Below are 17,535 nucleotides of genomic sequence, written 5' to 3' on the forward strand. Positions count from 1 at the left end.
TCTCACCTCCTAAACCAAATGGCCCTTTTACTTCTGCTCTCCACAAATCAAGATGCAGAACTTGGACCCCTTTCCTTGCCATCCCTGAAGTACACAAAGAAGACATTTTCAAGGTGCTAGACTTTTCTGAAGATTTGGGTCAACGTAAAGGTTTTACATTCAAGCAAATAAGCTTGGACAATTTCTCTGTAGACTCTTAGCTTCCTGCCATACACCTGAGGTTACTCTTGGCTGAAAAACCTTTCTGTTATGTTAATTATCTCCATATTCGAAGTAATTTACATTTCCATCCCTTTTAGCTTAGTATCAGTCTTATCAGTCTCTGAAAATGGAATAGAGTCGTGTATAGGTTAATTTTTTCTCTAATATAAATTATATCTCTTTATGAGGCAACTGCAAAGCCAGTAGACTGGGAGAGATATAGAAGAGGAGGTTGAAAAAGGAAAAGAAAAAGCTCTTACTCACAATGTATTTCAACCCCTGCTCCTGCCCAAGTCATAAAGAAATCTAATGCCAGAAGAGACACAAACAGAATCAAGAATCAAACCAATAAATTAATCCAGATAAAAAATATTTGAAATAAATGTGCTTTGGGTGTTCAAAGTGATGAATTAGGCCTGGTTTCCATTTTTAAAAGACAGCAAATTATTAATTAACAGAAAAATGAAACAAGTAGACATTAAATATAATTGATTATACTTCTTAGAAATAAAAAAATATAGTTATTGAAATAAAAATGTAGTTACTTCAGTTATTCATTGCAGGGCAAGAAACTACTCCCAAATTTAGTTGCTTAAAACAAGTCTTCTCATGTTTCTATGTTGGGACCTTGGGCAGTGGTCAGTCAGGAACATTGGCTGAGGTGCCTTATTTAGCTGCAGTCAGATGGTGCCTGGGCAGTGCTAGAAGGTCCCAAAAGTCCCTCAATCACAAGTCTCAGGCCTTTGCCATGTTGCTTTTTTCTCTCTACCTGGTATTTCATCATTCAGTAATCTAGCTTATGCTTCTTTCAAGCATGGTGGCTGGTTTAACTGGAGAGAATATGAAAGCAAAAAATGCAAGGAGTCTTGAAGAATTGGCATGGGCACAGTGTCACTCTGTCACAGTCTACTGGTCAGCTGAGTATAGGACTGATCTAGGTTCATGGGGAAGGAACACAGCTCAATGTCTCCCTGGTAGGATTGGTAAAGTCTCATGGCAAAAAGCATGTGGGAGGGGAGACGGTGCTGTGTTTATCTTTGGAAACACAATTTTGCTACAAAAGACTGAATAAATTTTATAGGAAAAATAATAAATTGGAAGGAATGATCCCAAAAATCAGCATAAAAAAATATAAATAAAATGAAAGAGCAGCTAAGAGAAGAGATTGATAGGAAGAATAGTTGAGGGAATGACAAAGAAGCAATATTTAGTGAGATTGTTGCTAAACTTTTTCCCAACTGAAGAAAATGATGGGCCCAAAGATCAAAGTAACTCTGACTAACAAAATAAATAATGATAAATTCATGCCTAGAAAACCATAGCCGAACTTAAAAATGTCAGAATTACAAAAAAGTTGTTTAAAGCTACTGGATATTTACCCTATAATAAAATGAGAAATAAACTGATAGATTGCAGAATGCAATGGAATATTTTCAATGTACATAGAGACATATAGATCTTCAATCTAGAATTTGATAGGCAACTAAGCTATAAATCTGTAATGTTGGCAAAGGTAAGTCATTTTTAGACATTGCGTTAAAGAGTTTATGATCCATAGACACCAGTTAAATTTGCAAGATGAGACATGAATGAAGACAAAGGATGCGACAAACAACAGCAAACTTAGAAACTGATCATGTATTGGTAAATTTAATTATGTACAGTTAAAAAAACCTGCAGTTAAAAAAATTCTCTATACTAATATTTTAAACAAAATAATATGACGGGGCATGGTGATGTCAAAGACTGCTATGTTGAGAGGAGGATCAGAATGTGGAATAACAGCATTGTTAGAACAATACGTGGCTAATTATACATGTTAAGATAAAGATCTAAGCTTTAAAAACTAGCATAGATCTAAGCAGAAAATATAGAATACTTTAGCAAATCAACCAAAGGCAATGAATTAAAAAGAAAAGAAAGAGGAAGAGATAATTAACAGAAAACACAAAATAAAGATGTTAGAAATAAGTCCACATATATCTGAAATCTTAATAATATTAATCGAGTAAATTCACCTATTAAAGAATGATGGTTAGATTAAATTATTAGATTAAAATTAATTAAAATTAATTGGTAAGTAGCTTTAGGCTACTTACAAATAAGAAGTTGTGTAGCAATGCATAGAAACTATAATTTAAAGCAGAAGGTATGAATAGAGTTAGTGACACTACAAAATAATACAATGAACAGTCCATTACAAAGATAATAATAATCATAACTGTTTTTTGTACACAATATAGCCTCATATAAAGCCAAAGTTGACAGAATTAGAAAGAAAATTGGACAGGCACACAACTAGAGTGAGAGATTTAAAGGTATTCTATCAGAAGTGGGTAACTTCTGATGTAACAGATGAAACATTAATAAGAGTAAAAAACAGAACTACTTTTTTTGTCCCCATGGGTTCCAGGAGGCCTAAGAGAGTGGCCTTTTCACTGTCATGATTTCTGCTTGGGGCACCTGGATCCCTTCTTTACCCCCTGCACTTGCCTGCAGTTGTGAACTGCCTAAAACACCGATAAAACTGATCATGTTCCAGGTCAGATTAGTCAGCAAATATTTAAAAAGAAAACATAGTGTTCATATAGGGAAAGGAATCAGAAAATTAGTACATTCATGCACAATTTCAAGTTTTTTAAATGAGCATAATTTTTTGGCACTACAATTTGGCAATACATAAAAAAAATCTTTAGAATTTTGTATATATTCCAATTCAGCAATAGCAATTCTAGAAAGTTGTTAAGAATATAATTATACAAATGAGCAAGCATATATGCATAAGGAGGTTCATCATAGAGTTATGTGTAACAGAGAAAAATAGAAAACATCCTGAATGCCCCAAAACTTGGAATTGGTTAAAATTTATTTGCAATTATTTGATAGGATAATATGCGGTATTAAAAGAGATATAGAAATAAGTCAGCCAGTACTTGATATTTGTAGCATGGCATTCTTAATCTGAACCTGTGGAAACACACTAAATAGATTTCTTCTCGTTTAGTTAAAACATGGTCTCAGAATCCTCTTAATATCAAGTTCTAAGCAGCCATAATCAGGAGAGGAAATAAAAGAAAACATGAAACTTATGAGCCATACCTATTGCATAAGAATACCTAATGACATAGAAAAATGTTCATTATGTATTGTTAAGGGGAAAAGGCAGATTACCTGGGAGTATACCTCTGAATACTGATGACTATTAAATTTTCTTTAAAGAATATTCATGCTGACATATGTGCAGATAAAAATGTTAGCATGAGTGTTAAAAGTAATTATTGCTAGTTGGTGGGATTGTATGTCACTTTTATTTTATTTTATTTTTCACAGTGAAGTTGTATTACTTTTATAGTAGAAAAAGTTTTTAAGACTTACTCATTCTTCAGACCCTAGCAGCTAAGAAACCCTCCTCTTAGTGAATCAATTTCTCCCTTGACTTTTTAGATGTCTCGAGCCTCTTTTATGGCAGTTATCAAAGTTTGACCTTTGTTAGAGTAATCTATGTATGTGTGCCTTCCTCCTCATCTAGATTGGAATTTCTGGAGTGTAGTGACTCACACTACTCCACACAAGTGGATTGCTCTTAATAGGTCCAAGACACATTGTGTTGAATAGAATTGAATGAACTTTTGGAACACACTTTCATCTAAGTCAGATGGCAATAACTCAATACACCACATGCTCAAGTACAGAGTCAGTAATTGGAAACTCTAATTCCAAGTGGCTATAGAGTGTTGAAAGGAAATAAACTGACTTGTTGGGCTCAGTGACCTTCTTCAATCCTTCTATAGAATTTTCCCCATACGTTATTTTCATTTGGTGCAAGCAAAGCCGTATTCTTTACTTTCACTGTTTGGAACTAGGTAGGATGAATATTTTAGGTAGGATGGACCATTTAGTTAATGGACAATTTAGGCAACAATTTTCCAATTTTCTGTTTATAGCTGAGGAAGAAGAATTTATCTTTTCAGAGGTTCTTGAAGTCAGCATATGTAGACAGTTTTTAACTTCTGAACCCTGATGGCCATGATGTGCCATTGTTAAGAAAGGCCAACCTGGAATAATTTCTCTACTGGTCAGAATATTTAGTGATCTAGAAAAAGTTACCTACTCTCATGCTTTTGTACTTTTAAAACAAGCTTCTGATAGAATGTACCCAAAGAAGTAATCTAAAGTCAGGATAGAAGTGGAGCATAAGACAGTAACTTCCAGGATACCCTTACTGGGACAAACAGAGAACTTGAAAAGCTAACCTGGTTCTGAGACATTGAAGCTGAAAAATAGAAATATTCTTATTTCTAAGAGAATTAAGCTTAATCTTATTAGCTAATATTTTCTTAAGTTAAGGCTTACATAACAATACAACAAGTCACAAAGCTGGAGTCTCTTTTGTTCACAGTTCTGCTTTTATATTACCAAGCCATTTCAGGAAGGAAAAAGTGCCTTCTTTTTAATGATCTTCAAAAAAAGAAAGTACCTAACCTTGCAAGTAAACTATTCTAGAGTTGAGCTACACTTGCTTTAAACAAAAATGTATATAAATAATTGGCAGTAAAATTGAAGTCCATGCCCTTTTGTTTTATGCTTGATGGATGCGGGACTTGTGATCCTGGTTCTCTGTATTATAAAACTTCATTTATATGACAACTGGCACCAGCACTAAAGTTATAATTATTAGGGAGATGTCAATAGGAGATTTAGATACACCTAAAGTTTACTGCAGTCTCTCCAATTATTTGTAGGTGGTTAAAGGTGGTTGTTCGGATGGCAGAATCACTATGCCTATTTCCATGTATAATTTTGTGTGGGTCATGAAGAAGAGAAAGAACTGTATCCATGCAAATAAACTAACAACATAATTAACAATTCTTACTACTTTGTCTTCTCCAAGGTAAATAACCTAGCCTATTGTTTTCTTCAGAAGACTTCATTTCTAAATCTCTAGTCACAGAAACAAGGCATTTAATAGCCAGACAGGATTGTTAAAATCATCTAGACTAATCCATAATTTTCCAGGCCACAAAACTGTAGGACCAGGGAGTTTTAGTTAGTGAAAGCTGGTATGGAGGGAGCACAAGGCTTCTGACTTCTGGTTCTGGGCTTTTAACATCATTTCATTATATTGTTCTGCCTCTTCCCCAGACATATTTTCCCTATTAGAGATATGTGTACACCAGGACCTAAGTTAGTGCTACTCTAAGTGTAGTTCTTGGACCTGTGTTGACTCATGACTGCTACTGATCAATGACGAGATAAGTAAAGACATTGAAAGTAAGCATTTAGATACTCTTATAAGCAACTTGACAGAGTAAGTTATGTCTGTTGAATTTAACAATAAACAATTCAGACCTGTGTTATTTTATGTCTAATTTTGTAATTTTATTTACCTGGAAATTCTTTTCTATACTATTTTATAAATGCACTTGTCTTTGCTGGATTAGAAATAAAAATTGGACCATTGCCACAGATGGATGGAGAAGGACTAGTTTAAATGGGACATTGGGTTTTCCTAACAATTAATGGAACATTAATGGGACAGAATGTCTATAAATTTATAAAAGTAATTGAAAAGAATGTGCTTAGTTTTTCCATTGTGGTTAGAGCTGGACATTTGACGTAACTTGTTTATGGTAAATAAGATAGGAAAGATGAAAAGCATTGAGCTATGACACATATTTATGGCACTCCACTAATTACACTCTAGTTCAAATTCTTTCAGTAACATAAATTTTTTGGCCAAGTTTAAGAAATCTTTTAACAATTCATAGCCCATAGGGCAATTTTTACATACTGTTACTCTAATATGTTTTCCGCCATATTTTTAAATACACAGTCAAGTCTACCTTCTTTTCTTTAATTTTGAAATTGCTGCCCAAGTCTACTAGTGTTTGTCCTTACCTAGTCAAGTTTATTCTAATCAGTAGTCTGATTTCATCATGATTGTAAAAGGTCTAATTCAGTCCTCTGGGCTTTCTTTCACCTCTAGATTCTGTAAGCATAATTGCTTCCCAATGTCTAAGTCAAAATAAGGATTCTTGATCATAATGTCAGTCACAATGAAATATTCCTGCATATTCTAGGTTGTTGTTACGGTTTGCCTTTGTGTCCCCACTCAAATCTCACCTCAAAATGTAATTCCCACTTGTCATGGGAGGACCCTGGTGGGAGGTGATTGAATTATGGTGGTGAGTCTTTCCTGCACAGTTCTTATGATAGCTAATGAGTCTCACGAGATTTGATGGGTTTAAAAACAGGAGATTCCATGCACAAGCTCCTCTCTTAGCCTGCTGCCATCACGTAAGATGTAACTTACTTCCCCTTGTCTTATGCCATGATTGGAAAGCTTCCCCAGACACAGGGAACTGTAAGTCCAATTAAACCCCTTTCCTTTTTAAATTGCCCAGTCTTGGGTATGTCTTTATCAGCAGTATGAAAATAGACTAATAGAGTTATTAATGGCTTCACTGATAACTGCCCCCTCAGACAGTCCAACCATTTATTAACCCATATACCACCATACGTGAAGACTCCTAGCAACCTCAACTATCTAACAATTGAAACTCAAAAGCGAAAGAACTGTGAGCATGAGTAAGACAGCTGCATAAAAGCTGTAATGATTATAAATGCCAGGTCATAGCATGGAGCTGCCTCTAGTCAGTGTCAAATCTTGGTGTTATGCGTAGATTCAGATAGCTAGTTGATACTATTTCTTTAGTCTTGAATAGCCTACATACCCTGGACACAGACCCCCTCAAACACCACTTCCTCTGTCAAGTTCATTTTAAGACTTTCGTTTTCAGTGCACTGACAGAGTTTTGCATGTGTTTCAATGGCTCTTCTGTACCATTGCTGTACTTTTTTGTTTACATGTCTGCCTGTAAGCCTTTTCCAATAAACAGAAAGCAGGCACTGTTTTACCTATGCCTGTGTCCTTAGCACTTAGTACCTAATAAACATTCCACAGAATTTGTTCAAGAAATGATGATGGTTATCTGATTTTCTCTTCAGTTCTCCTAAGCATAAAATCACACATGTGGCCCCAGCTAGTATATATTTTCTTTAGCCATAAAATCCACACGCAACCATAGTATTTCTGTCTATCAGTAGGTTGCAGTTTCTTCTTGAAAATATCTATGATTCCCATAGAAATTAGTTTAAAAAAGGATGGATTAGAAGGTGCTTGGGTCAAGAATAAAGCTCACGCCTCGTTCCTGTTTCTGGTTTCATTTTATTAATCTACCTGACCTGATCTATGACTCTTACTTGCTCTGATCAATGAAGAACTGATTGGGTCTTCTCTCCAGCCAGGCATATCCCTTCCCTTCCTGCCTCTTCCAGACTGTCTCATGTTCAGTGCACACTGTTGTTTTTTCCTGTTATTATTAATTTGGAGTATCTGCCCCATAGAAGTTATTATGTAAGAAATACCAGCACTAAATATAAAATCTTGTATTTATACCAGGCCTGTAGTCTGTTAGGCATCTTATTATATACAGTGGGCATATGGAAGAGCAATGTATAATCTTTGCTCTTGAGGGACTCACAATTTAGTGGAAAATAGATGCATTAATAAATTATTAAATTACCTAGTGCTATCATTAATTGAGCAGTCACTCTACCAAGTCTTTTACTTGTATAATTCCATTAATTTTTCATTAGGTGATTCTATTACTATTCCCATTTTACAGATAACAAAAGTGAATCTTGGGGAGATTGTACAAATTGCCCAAGATCCCATTTCTTGTAAGAAACAGAATGAGGATTTAAAAACTTAAAAGCAAGTATGCACGTGTAACTGTGTCATAATGTCTCTCTTTAAACATTTCAACATCTCCTTTCCTATCTAAACACTTCACTGTGGGAAAGAAGAAGAGTGGACCTTATTTTCCAATTATGTTTGATAAACTAGCAGATACTAAAGCTGCAGTGTAAAAACGTATTTTCCTGTAATAATATTGGAAAACATGATGCAGGGTCTTAAGAAAATTTTTAAGAGACTAAAATCTGTATCTCTGCTCTAATATACCAGAACCATCACCTTACCATTGATTACATTATTATTTTAAATCTATTATTTAAGAAAACAAGCAGATTACTGCCATTGTCCCCCTTTTTTTAAATAGGGGTCTTGCCAATCATTTTGCTTTGATTTTCTCTCACTATTCTTTCCAGCTAAGCTTTTTGCTTTATATTTTTTTAGGTTATTATCGCATTTTCCTTTTTTAAACAGAAGCAGAAGGTTCTTTTGAACCTTCTTAAACCTGTCCAATCTTGTTCATGTTCTCAAAAACAACAGCTAGTTGACCCATAAGGTCTCTGGTAATTTCATAAACACCTCATTGTGAAGACAATCAGGCACTATAGACTCGAACTAATTAAATTTCTCCCAAGTCTCTCATTGTGGCTTGATGTCTTGCCCTTCCATCTTCTATGAGATCTGTTCTGTTTCCAGTTACATTTGATTTTACTAACATGATTTCTTTAGTATTAGCTATAATTAGTTTTCCATTGTGCTATAACCATAACAACAACAAAAAGACACCCAAGATACAAAGTGTCCTTGTCCATTCAACTCTAAGGAATGAATCATATTGGGTTAGAGCCATGTTTCCCTTTAGACTAGCAAATCCTTATCTGTTTTATTCTGAAGGTGACTGGCATGGTAAGTAAGCAGTGAAAAATATCTTCTCTACGTGTTAATGTTTCTCTGGTGCTTTTTGTCTCATAAAATTGAAACAGAAGCCACACAATTTGTTGGAAAAAATAGATGTATGTAATTCACTGGTGAATTAATGTATAGGTGAGAGATTGACGTGAAACTTTGAGCTTTATTTGTAAGCCACTTTCTGCCATATTTGAAACTCTGTACTTATCTTGATAATCACATTATGCAAGGAGAAGCAACAGTTAATTCAGTTTATTTAAATGAAACCAACACACTGAATTTTGCCAAATATTTGATTATTAATGCTGCAATTAGATTTTTCTGTTTTTAACAGAGAATTATGTTGTTGGTTTGTGAAACAAACCAAGCAGCAGAATATTTATTGATGATTTCATAACAAAAAAGATTTCTGTATAAAAGAAGGTTATTTTATCATGGGCTACTCACACAATATAATGTGGTGCATTAGTCAAGTTTCTCTGGAACAAATGAGGTCTATACATCTATATATTATCTTGATATTATATATTTATATCATCTTGAGATATGTATCTATACATTATCTTGATATTTCTGTATATTATCTTGATATGTATATATATATATGTGTGTTTATATATATATATATATATATATTTCAAGAGATTTATTTTGAGTAATTGGCTTAATGACTTTGGGGGCTGGCAATTCTAAAACCTGCACGACAGGCTGGAAATCCAGGAAAGAGTTGATGCTGTGGCTGCAGACTGAAGGCAGTCTGCTAGGAGAATTCCTTCTTCCTTGATTGACCTCTTATGACCTTTAACTGATTAGATGAGACCAGCCCACATTATGGAGGGTGATCTGCTTTACTCAAGTCTCCCAATTTAAATGTTCATTATACCTAAAATATATTTTCATATCAACATGTACACTGGTGTTTGACCAAAAATTTGGGCACAACAACCTAAACAAGTTCAAACATAAAATGAATCATCACGAGTGACTATTCAGTTCTTAATTAATTTTAAATTTGCCACAAAATTGAAAGACAGTATTCAAAATAATTAAGGAAAAATATTTTCCAGATGGATGCAAGGACATTTTATAAGATCCCTATAAGGGAGCAGTTGACGTAGTTTTTCCCCAATTCTCTATACTTCAGGCATAAGTATTTTCAAATGTGAAGATGGAGTTTACAGTTAAGAAGCCAGATGACTGGAAAGAAGACTGTGTTAACTCTGAGGGAAATTAAGGTAAAAGTTATTGGCATTACTTTGAAAAAGAAAGAAGTAAGAAACATCCACACATGAATTTCTTATCCCTTCTCTTAAGTTGTAAACTGCTTATGAACAAGGATTACATATAACTTTTTTTCTGCACTTTGTGGATCTTAGCATATTGTTGGATAGTTTAAGTAAGAGAGAGAATCTCCATGAAAGTTAACCCACAGATTCAGCAGACGAAAGGACCACGTAAAGCCAAAAGGGCATCAAGAATGGAGTAAAGTGTAGGCGGTTGAGTGATTGTAAAGCAAGTGAGGGAGGAGTTATATTAGTTGTCAGGAGAAAGAGGCTGTTGTCAGAAAAAGAAATGCAGAGAACTTCGTATCTTGGTTGTAGTATAGTATTTTTAGATATGATCCCTCTGCAATGTAAATGTCCAAAGATAGAGGTAGATGCATGTCATTGATGAAAGGAAGGGCATGAATAGCATGATATTCAGGTGGCTCATAATTCATAAATACATTTTTTGTTACTTAGGATGACGACAAATGTTGGGGGTTGGGAAGAAAAAATGTGTGCTCAGTACAATGTTATCTAGAAAGGTGGGATAAGTTTATGAAAGTTATAGATGAAGGCAGCTTTGTCATCATGAAGGTAATTGACAGATGTTTATGAAAGTGGTAGGCCAAAGCAGCACCTTTGGAAGGCATTGGGACCTTTAGAGATGAGAAGCCAAGAAAAGATGTTCCTTCGTGACTCCCAAATGGTACTGGGAATGGAAAATTGTGACAGTCCAAGTTCTGAGTTTGAAAAAGGGTTAAAGTGATGGCCTGATGTGGGAGTATTCAAGGGAGGCAACTAAGGTAAAAAAATCTGGGTCAAGAGTAGTTGAGAAAAGCATTGTAAAAGCAATGAATTGGGAGTAAACAAAGATATATTAAATATATAATTCTCTTTTCTAGAAATATTGGGGGATCTAATGCTTTATGAACCCTGTTATATATACACATATATACACAAACACATACACTAATCAGCAATGCCTCAAATTCTACCCAAAAAATGGAAAATAAAGTTAAAATTCTGAAGAGCAGCAGAATATCTCATTATTTAATTGCCTATACTTAAGGGCATTGATTTCAAACCATCTATGCATAGAAAAATATTTCTAAAATTTAAATATTTCTTGAGTTCCAAAGAATGTTATATATTGCTAATGTATGTGCAAAGTATTACATTGAGTTTAGAATCAAATTTCATGTTCAGTAAATTAAAAATCTTATCAATGATAGATAAGAGTTGGGAAATAGGATGCTGAGTAAAAGTGAAAACAAAATAGAGCAGTTAGTATTCTCTAACCCACTAAGGTGGATGAATGAAAACTGTTAGCATGTAGTTCTTGGCACATGAATGATGGATGGTGAATTTACAGTGATAAAATAAATCCAACTGATAATTTACCTGTTAGATGTTCTGTTTCCAATCCTGTTTTGAATTAAGACGTTTACTAATACAAGTACCAGATTCTGAGTTTATTAATGATAAATGGACACATCTACCTTTCATCATGTGACTCACTTCTAAAGGCAAATTCAGGTAGAATGCTGGCCTTATTTCAGAGAACAGCTTTAGTTCAGAGAACAGCTTAGTTCAGAGCTAAGAGCTGATCTTCAAGGTTTCAGAGTCCTTTGACAGCCTTCTGGCATTTGTTGATTGTTCTCTTGCCTTTCACGCTGAAGCTTTTGTCTCCTTTGAGGGTTTGTTCTAAAGAGCAGGCACAGAGAAATACTTCCATGTATCTGGCTATGCCAATTGCTCCATCACATTTGGGGTACCAATAATTTTGGGAATCCACCCATCTCATTACTGCACAAAGAACAATCAGCTCAATTCTTTCCTTCTTATTCCGCAGACTGTGAGAACATATGCTCTTTGGGGAAAAGCATAAATGCTCTCTCTGCCTTACCTCAAGGGAGGAGGCTTTATTCTATCTTCCCTACATAAACCTGACAAGGGCAGGCTTCAGCAACACAACCTTGACCTGTGGGGTTGCAGAACTGGACTAAATAACTCTGAGCACCTATGAAAGTCCTCTGGGAAATGTCTTTTCCAAGACAAGGTTGTGTTCCTTGAAAATGTATAAAGGAAAAACCCTGAGCTTAAAATGAAAATACATGATTTTGAGTTTAGCCTCCCAACTTGCTGGCTGTGTGTCATTAGGCAAGCATCCTTTCTGAGTCTCCTTTTGATACGAGAATAATAAGGTTTACTTCCAAGCTGATATGTAGAAATAGGGAGATGGAATATGAACAATTACCTGGAAATGATCCCGGTCTCAAAAAGTGTTGCTCAATAAATGCTGACCCTAAAATGTGCTTAGTGGACATTTGGTAGAAGGCCAGGCATACTGATAAGCGCTTTCCAGAGACCATCTCATTTAATCTTCCTGGCCATCTGGTGAGGTAGTCATTACTTACCTTCATGCACTTGATGAGAAAAGGAGAGCCGAGAGAATTAAAATAACTTACCCAAGTCACCCAAGGGTAAATATAAATCATGGAATTTGAACTCATCTGACAACACACTCTTCTCTTTAGCACCTGTTGGCTCTGACTTCGAAGTAGAAAATTAAGCAGCTTTAAAAAGAATAGATTGGAGCCCTACAGAACACCTGTTCTCATATCCAGGTTACTCAACACTTCTCTCGCCTGACAGTTATGATATTTCCCCAAAAGTCATTAGAATCTAAGCTCCTTGAGAATCTTTTATTATTTTTATTGCGTTTTAATAAATTTTATTATTTTTTTTATTATGTTTTATTATTTTTATTATATATAGAGTATAGTGCCTGCAATGCAGTAGAGCATTAATAAAAGTTTTCTGAATGATGAATAATTTCATGTGTTGGCTGGGGGTAAAGATTGGGGATTGTATGGGGGAAGCAGGGCCAATAACTAACTACTCAAGAGACGTCAAGAATGACTGTGGGTTCAGACATGACACTCCCAGAACTAGTAAGAGCTTACAAAGTGTTCTGGACTGCCAGGTGCAGGTCATTCCAAAGATTCATCAGACCAGCAATTAGCCAAAGAACTAGCCAAATCTCACGTAGAACTTGGGATGAGTTGGGTTTCTTTGAATTCCTTGTTAAACTGGCACTGATTTCATGTCCCAGAAATTCTAATGTCTCTTCAGGTTTCTTTGATGCAGGTCATACACATGCCAATAATATCACCCAAGCTGTAGAGGTGCACTCAGAACTGGCAGCTATTAAAGGGAAGATAGTTAAAGGGAGGTAATAGATACTGTGATTCATGGGGAAATACTGCTTCTCTTGCAATTCCATTGCAAGAAAGGACCTATAGAATTAGAAAAAGAAATCATAATACCATTTCAAAATAATGGATTAAATCTTTGTAGGAACTAGTAATAACTTCAAGGTCTTTGCCTAAGGGAAGAGGGCAGTATCTCTTGGACATTGGTTCTGGAGGTTTTTACTCCTTTGAGGCGTCCTATGATCTCTATTCAATAAAGGAGAAAAAACACATGGTAATTGATGACTGTCCTCATCAGCTGGAGACATTGGCAGGTTTGGGAGAAGGAGAGAATGGGGCTGGAGTGAAAAGTTGGAAGAAGATTATAGATAAAACAATCTAGCTAGCATTTTTTTAAAAAGGAGTTTTGTACCTACTCCACTCTTTTCTGATAGAAACCTAACACTTAACAGTTTCTGCTTTTTGAGACAGGGTTTTAGCACATAATGGGACATAAGTTATAATTTCTTCTAAAGCACTGACATTTTAAATTTACCTTTTAAAGAATTATTTCTTCCCAAGCTGGCATACTCTTATCAGACAACAACTTGTCAGTAAATAGATGTTTAAAAAATTAAAACTCTCCTTAGATTAACATGTAAACAATTATGATTTCAAGTTCTAATATTTCTTAGAAAACAAGGTTGTAGATCCCTTAATATTCACAAGATTTGGGATTCTGGAAAGAAAGTAGTATAGCTTAGTGGGAAAAAAATCAAACAAAAATATTATCTAATTTAGTAATCAGATACCTTGTATTCTAGTTCAAATCTTATATGAATAACACATCTCAATCTCAATCCACATTTTAAAAAGCTATCTGTCACATAAAGTGGTACTCTTGGGTCTGAATTTCTATAACAGATATTTCCAAGTTATTCTACCTTCCTTCCCCACAAGCTCAAACAATTTTATATATTTGTGGTATGAAAGTTTTAGTTCCATTATTTAGAATAACCTCCAAGGTATTTACATATGTTGCAACTGTAACCATCTAACTATGTAGGTCTGTTGTGTCAGAAAGGTTTATTACTGTACGGAGGCAAAAAAAAAAAAAAAATCCAAAACCAAACAAAACAAATAGATGTGTCCATTCCATTCTTGATGTCATGACTAGGTGTTGGGAGGATAAATGAGATAATGAAAGAAGCTCTTGAGTTCTGAGGACAGCTGCTCCATGCAGGCAAGACATCGTTATTATTAATTACCTTTATTCACTTTCAAGCCATCTGTTTCCAAACATGGGCTGTGTGGCCCTATTTTCCTATCTCAGTGCCCCCTAGTGTGTACCTTATACATATTTAATCTTCAACTGATTTCAAAGGAAGCAACATTATGTTCAGATGGATGATGCTGGAACAAAGGACAGACATTAATTCATTATTTTGATAAATTTTGTTTGAGACAAGATCATTCACTCATATTAAACTATTTTGAATACTTTGCTATGGTATTATGCTAGTTTTTTTTTTAATCCTAAAAAACTAAATAATGCCATCTGGTGGTGAAAATAAATATTCTGGAGAGTATTTCCAGAAGTTTTACGTCATTTTTTTGTATTTTAATATCTTCATTACTGTAATATTTTTAATGAGTTGACTGAGGTCATTAGAAAGTAGAATAAAGATTTTACACAACAGATCGAAATAAATAGTTTGAAATATATCTAGCCAGATCTAATTATGCAGTGGTAAAATTCCCAATTCAAGTTTTTTTTACCCATAAAGAGTGGTGACAGATTATGCAAAACTGTAGTGCTGGTTCTCTTCTTAAGTAAATGAGAATAGTAATTTCCTGGCATCTGATACTATCATTTCTTCTGTAGTCACAATAAATAAATGATACCCAGCCATGAAATTCAGAACTGCTCTTGTGTTAGACCAAGTTCCTGAAAAGATATGATGCTTTTATTGATTCCCTCTTAATTTCACTCACCCTTGGAATTCAGTCATGTCTGAAACCTAAAGGGGTATACCTGCTGGAAGTTTTTTGCTTTGTTTTTATTTGTTTACATGAGAACCTGATGAGCTTGCTATGATAACTCAATGGGGCTGAAACTGGAAACCAGAATAAGTGGAAGACTATGTCTTACTCAGGATCCACTCTCATCCACCCTTTCCGTCCTCTAAAGACTAGGGTATGTCCCAAGAGAGAACCTATCACACTGGGAAATGTTTTCAGGCAACAAATTTAATTCCTCTGTCTTTTGATTTCACAGAAAATAGGCTTTTTCTAGGGGAACAATGAGGAAACAGGTCTGACACAAAGTCAGTGTTCAATAAATGTTTGTTGAATTACATCAAAATGAAGACCGTTTCTTCTCTTTCAGGCCTTGTAAGAGATGTCTTCAACCAAAATGAAATTTCTGAAATGCCAATGAACCACATCACTCCCTTGCTTAAAATCCTGCAATGGCTTCATAATCAACTACAAATTCCTCACAAGGCCATTCATAATCTGGTCCTTATATATCTTTTGACTCATATTATCTCATTTATCATTCCCCCAACTTGACTTCTCTGCTTTAACATAAATATATATCCATGTGCGTGCACGCACACACACACACACACACACATGCACACACACACACACTGAATAGATCTACCAATACATACACACACATTGAATAGATCTATCCATAAAAGATTATTCCCTGCTCCCCAAAGCCAGTGTTCCTTTTAGCCTTTGCTGACCAAAGCACCCTTTTTTGCTTTGCCTAGTAAACTTTTAATCATTTTAAATCATTCAGTTCAAGCACTACATTACTTCCACCAGGAATCTTTTCTTGAGTTTTCTCATGTGGACAACAGTGCTTTAACCCTGTGCTCAGAGAACTTCATATACATACTCCAAAAAATACAGTTACTTTGCTAAAATTGTTTCTGTCGACGTCTTCACTATACACGTTTCTCAAGACCAAAGGCTACATTCTATTTTGTTAAAAATCAATTTTAAATGTTTTGAGTGGTAATTGACCCCCATTAACTACTTATTAAGTGCATGATAACTAATTGGTAGCAGACATTGCTAATCAAGCTCCAACATCCAGTATTCCTTCCTATTTAATAGAACCCAACCCACTTCAACCTCTCTGGAGCTACCCAGCTAGGGATGGTCACATGACAAAACTCTCACTATGAGATATAACTGGACAAGATATGTGATGCTTCCTCCTTGTGACTTCCTTATTAAGAAACTGCTTGTTCTTAATTTCTTTTGTCTGCTCTGCTTCTCACAGACTGAAAACAGGTGACAATTCACAGTTTCTTTGGACTTAGTGATAGAAATGAAGGTTGAAGTTGGCTGAGTTCTCCTGACAGCCTGGGAACCTGCAGAAACTTACTCTGGGTTATGTTAGAGAAAAAGACATCCTGTCATATTTAAGCTACTATATTTCAAGGCCCCTTTATTACAGCAGTTCAGGTGATGCTGACTGTACATGGTTAAAATGGAAACTATTTTCTGTGATATTGAAGCTTTATTTTCTCAGCCTTGTACCATAGAAAATATTTCAATTTCTATTATGTATCAGGATACAACCTAGAAATATGTTCTGAAAAACAGTTAAATATTACTTTTACAGATAATCTTCAAACCACCATGAAATTTCTATTTATTGCCTGTAGAACTTAAATTATCATTAAAAATTAAAAGGCAACTATTTCCAAGAGTAGACACTTTCTTTACAATCTTACAAAATATCCTCTAGTCTTAAGACTCTACCTTGTTCTTAGCTTATGTCTTCTTCCCTCATTGAATAATCAATCATTCACTTTAGGCACAGCTTTGTCTCATATGTTAGGAAAATCTTGACCGTGGATGGAAGAGAGTAAAGGAACTCCGGAGTGACAGTTATTAGTTTGTAGCATTACCTTCAGCAGCATTTGATACCACAGTGTTTATTCTGAAACCCAATATTCATTTTTCTTTCTGGTATCTCAGAAGGTGAGAGAAAAACTTGCTGTACTCTAGCAACTGTATCAGTTCTTGAAAAAATACTGAGATCTTCCTTAAGCCATTTTCCTGTCCTTGGATCAATCAACATTCCAGGCCACTCACTGCTCAGCCCTGCTCACATGCCCACCTCTATCAAAGCAGAAGGAGAGACATTTGATCGCTAGATTAGCTAGATGAGAGAGAGGCAGTT

Source organism: Sapajus apella, unplaced genomic scaffold (assembly GCF_009761245.1).
Source record: "Sapajus apella isolate SASKATOON/1434 unplaced genomic scaffold, GSC_monkey_1.0 scaffold1, whole genome shotgun sequence".
Classification (NCBI taxonomy): Eukaryota; Metazoa; Chordata; class Mammalia; order Primates; family Cebidae; genus Sapajus; species Sapajus apella.